The sequence below is a fragment of the Pinus tabuliformis genome, chromosome X (genome assembly GCF_031772625.1).
Source record: "Pinus tabuliformis cultivar Carrire ecotype Pingquan chromosome X, CPIR1, whole genome shotgun sequence".
Lineage (NCBI taxonomy): Eukaryota > Viridiplantae > Streptophyta > Pinopsida > Pinales > Pinaceae > Pinus > Pinus tabuliformis.
The window spans coordinates 619,265,217-619,270,239 of record NC_142308.1 but is presented as its reverse complement, the minus strand read 5'-3'; positions in this window follow the sequence as shown (position 1 = coordinate 619,270,239).

Genomic DNA, 5,023 nt, shown 5'->3' with positions numbered 1-5,023 from the left:
TGTGGCATGAGGAGGCTCCTTGTATATCTTCCTGAAGTGTGTGGTGGCTAAATATGTGAGCCCTCAGAAGGTGTTAACTGTAATTTCGTCCTCCTTCTTGAGTTCCTAGATGGTGTTAATCGCCTTTCTCCCATTTGCATGTCTGTGAAAAAACTTAGTGTTGTCATCTCCCTCTTTGAGCCAAATAGCTCGGCTGCAGAGTCTCCAAAATTCTTCCCTATCTTTCAAAATTTAAGTCCTTTTGTGAAGTAGATTAGCTATCTTATCCTTTTGTTCCTGCGAGGTAAGAATCCCCTCTGAATCCTCCTCCATTTGGGTGATTCCTTCCTTAGCTGATTTGAGTAATTTCTCATCCTACTCCTTTTTCATCCTTGCCCATTATATAGAGATCTTCTTTAGCTCACACATATTACAGGCAAATCCTTCAGCGATGAGTCCTTCCGAATCCACCGGGTGGGTCTTCCAATAATCACTGACTACCTCTATGTAGCCTACATCCTTTAACCGTATAGAGTTGAATTTAAAGGGGGATTTGGGATTGTTATGGGCAGTTGTCAGCTCCAAATAGATTGGCCTGTGGTCAGAGACTCCTCCCGAGCCTATCCAGTACCTCGCCTGATAGCCTCGATTGACTAAGGCTTCTCTGATCAGGAAATGATCCGAACGCCTGGCCAGACTAGCCGCTCCAGTTCTATTATTCCTCCAAGTTTGCTAGATCTTAGCCGAGGGGATGTCTATAAGGTTATGGGAGTCCAACAAGTCTTCAAAGAATATCGACAGAGGATCCGCCAAAGCGTTAGGTCCCCAAGACTCCGCAAATCCCATCGAGAAATTTAGGTTGCCTCCGAGGACGATATGGTCTTCTTGGAAGGTAGTGGAGGAGAGCAGTTTCCGCTAGTAGAACTCCTGGTTCCGGCAAGGCATATAGATGTTAATAAGACTTATATTGGACTCCAGGGCCGATGAGTAGATATCGATACCCAAAAAACCCACCCCCCATTTAGCAACCTAATGGAGCGGTTGCAGAAACCTACAAATACACCCCCAGAGGGACCTATCGCATCCAGTGAATAGAAGGTCCAACAGGGGAGCCAAGATTCTAGGAGGGGTGAGATGGAGCTTTCAGGTCCAAGAGTTTCTTGTAATAATATAATGTCCACAGCTTTTGAATGAAGCAGGCATCTCATGGCTAGTTTTTTCCTTAGGCTAGCTAGCCCTCTATAGTTGAAGGACAGGATCTTCATGGAGGGAGAGGGGATGGGGCACCTTCTTCTCTAAGACCCCAGGGAATTTGTGATTGTCTGCTAGAAACTATCTCTGCTCCCGCCCAGTGCCTAGCCTTTGAGAGGTGGGAGGACCGCCCACGGGGGAGTTTAAGGAGATAGGGGAAAGAGATAGACCCGAAGCCAACCGCATCCTTGCTAAGTGAGTGAAATTTGGAACGCATCAGGTAATGGTGCTCATTACAAGGAGAGTGCCTCAGGGGGGAGAGGGGAAGGGATCCCGGTAGGGAGGGCAGGGGAGGAGAGCCTACAAAGGGGGCGACCGCCATGGGGCAATGTAGATAGGGGAGGGGATGTAATGAGGGAGAAGGGGGGGGGAGCAATGGATACAGGAGGGAAGGGGGAATGCACCAAATCTACCACTGAGGGGGGAGTACCAAGAAAATGCAATGCAGAATACATAATAATATCAGATGCAAATTTAACAGAGTGAGAGATAGAGGGAGTCGTACCCGTGGTGAAAGCCTCCCCTGAAGTCGCCCGAGCTCACATCAACGGTGGAGAGGGTGGCCTAGGTGGAGCTTTCCCCCGCTTCTTGCTGGGACCAGGTTCTGCAGCATCTATTCTCTTGGCCACATCATGTGTTGGCTATTCATCCATTGGCTACTCTTCCAGGGTAGACACTGGGGGTGCCTAAAAATGCTACTCATGGTCCCTCTTTCTCTAGCCCCTGTAGGGTTGAGGGGGTAGTCTCTATAAACATGCCAACCTTATGACAGTGCCGGCATCTACAAGCCATGCCCTCATAGTCTTGTATCTACTTCCTGGTAAGATTCCTCCACTGAATGGTGATGTATTCTTGCAGACCCCCACGAGTGTCCATATGCACCAGGATTCGAGCATAGGACATCTTCCCCATGACAAGGTAGGACTTATCCAAACCCATGTACGAGCTGAATGCGTTCCCAATTATCTTGAAAATTTCTTCTGACCAAAAGTTTGGGGGAAGCCCAAGAAGCCTGACCCAAATAAGTCCTATCCCAAGATATTCCGATTCCAGATCAAAAAGTGGCAACCATCTCTTCAGGTGAACTGGGGCATTGTCAAAATGCCAGTAGGAGGAAAGCACCCAGTTAGTATGATCCGGCCGTGCAAACCTGAAGGCAAACCATCCCCCACAAATGTCTATATGGTGGGGAGATCAACAAGTTTATGGCCCCAAACCTCATATACCCACGCTTTTAGTCTTTCCTCTGAGTAATTCCTGCCCCGAATCCTTCCAACTACAACCCGATCTGCTATAGCCATGGATTCCACCAACTGAATGTCTTCTTCCAACCAAAGGATGGCGTCATCGGTCTTCGATCTGAAACACTTCACCTTCTTCAGAGGTCTCGCCTCCTCGGGAGGTGTCGTCCTTGCGTCCAAATTAATCCCATTGGATGAGTTCACCTCAGGGTCGGGGAGGGGTGGTGTTACAGGGAAAAGTGTCTACACAGAACTGCTTATCCCACTAAGGTGTGATAGCTACCTTAGAAACAAACAAAGTAAAGCTACTTTCATTTTTCCTTTATGAAATATAGATGAGAGAAGAACAGAGAAGACCAACCTCTGTCTTGCGCTAATCTCCTAGTTCGATTCCTCTCTCTCTTCATAGTCTTTCGCTACTTGTTCCCTTGCATGCCCAGCTTCACAGAGTACCTGTAAGATCACAGTAGCATAGCATTATACAAGAACATGGATCTATAATCATAAACAATCTAGGATCAGATGTAAATTGACCATACAAATGCAGAAAACATAAATGACACAAGAGTATGGAGGAAAACTTGAATAGCTTTTATTGATAAACAAGAAACAGCCAAGAGAGTTACAACTAGTTGTTCTGACCCAGCATCATCCTCTTAGCAAGGAAGCCCCTCTTCACCTCATACAAAGCTTAGATCACCCAACAATTTGATGTTGTCTCAAGAAACCAACAACAATTCCTTACAATATGCAAAATTCCGGCCTCTGGATCTCTGGGATGAGAGATCCATATATAGATATCTGTAAGGGAGATGAGTCAGCTTGTGATTTGATTAGTGTCTTCCCTCTGATATTTCTTGCTTCCACTTAGAGATTGATGATCTCTTACTCATCCTTGGTCGAATTCAGAGAGGCAAGTGTCACAGGAGAAGTTTCTGGAAGTTTCCATGCCTCTCCATCTCGCGGAATGACACTTCCATTTGTCACTTCTCGCCCATCGCACCCCATAGAAGGGCTTTTTGAAATGCAACACACCCACATAGTGTATTTAGGTGAGATGCAACGCACTTTGCCTATGGAGCAGCTGAAATTATCCTGTTTTGACCAGCTCTGAGCAGTTTTTCATGGAGAACTTCTGGGAGAAGCTGTAATCAGTTGACCTTGTTCCTTTAGGGGTTGGAACAACACTTTTAGGGACTTAGAAGCCCTTGGTTTATGGACATTTCATGCTTGGGGTTGTAGTGCCCAAAAATGTCTATAACAGTTGCCCCCTAAAGCATGAGGTCGTTAATCTTTTGATGTCGGGTGAAATGCTTTATTATGAGGATCCGAAGTTCTTTCAAGCTGGGAGGAGACCTGTAATAAGATACAATACAATACATTATCTTCATAATATTTTCATGATCTAGCTGAGGCGGGCATTCCCATGCTCAGCTTTATAAATTCATTTTCATGTACATAGGACAGACAATCGTCTGAGTGTAGACTGATGATTCTGGTAGAGCCATTATCCCTTTGATTGGATGATTATCTGTGTAGAAATGATGTACATTTGATGTCTTTATTTCCCTGAATATATATCGCAGCCCAAATGGATGAAACTAGATCCAGGGTCTTCAATCTCGTTCGATCTTCACTCGAAGTACAAGTCTATCCATGTGAGATATGTTCTGGAGTCGAACATGGAAAGACATCGCTTGATTACTAGCCAATGATGTAAGCTATTAACAAGCGCGAGAGGAATCACCGATAATAATAATGACCCTCAAGGTACTACAGTACAATTCACGTGGTGTGAATAAAGGACTTCGAGTCGAACATCGCGCAAAATCTTTCGGTCGAAGGTCATTGATGTAAACATGTCGCCGGAAGTGAGAAACTTGCCATTAAGGCATGCAAGCTTCAAAGTACTGAACGGGGTGTTCCTAGATCGACTTCTTGGATAATGAGCTGATGTCGACAAGAAGTGATCCATCATAGGAGGGCCTTAATGAATCCCACATCAATGACACGAAACAGAGCAAATGATTTTAGTGGAGGTGAAAACGATCTGATGACACAAGGTTCAGGGTGGCAGTCATGAAAGAATGGAGTGTAAATGTATTGTAGTGGGTGAAACACAGGTGAATTCTCTGAATGACTTCTCTTGAACATATCAGCGACACTGACATGATGGACTGGTAGCATTAACCCCAAATGTGGATGGTGTGAAGGGACCATGGTGATGTGACTGGTGAATGAAACAACCCAAGCCAACTTGGATGCGGAGTGAAAGTGTCATGTTCAAGAGCGACTTGCTACCAACAAAGTTTCTTCAAGTTTTCTTCCCAATTTTCCCCAGTCATTGCTGACCAGTACCTCTTTATTTTTGTCAAGCTTGAGGAGGATAACATATGCTTGTTCTATAATTTTCCCTTTGGGTAAACCCATCGCTATGTTTTAACGAGCCTAGCGATAGTGAAACTCGTTCTTGTCTGCTATGGACAAGTTTGTCGCTATTAAGTTTTAACGAGTTTAACGACAAAGATAACTCGGTCCTTTTCAGTTTTAGA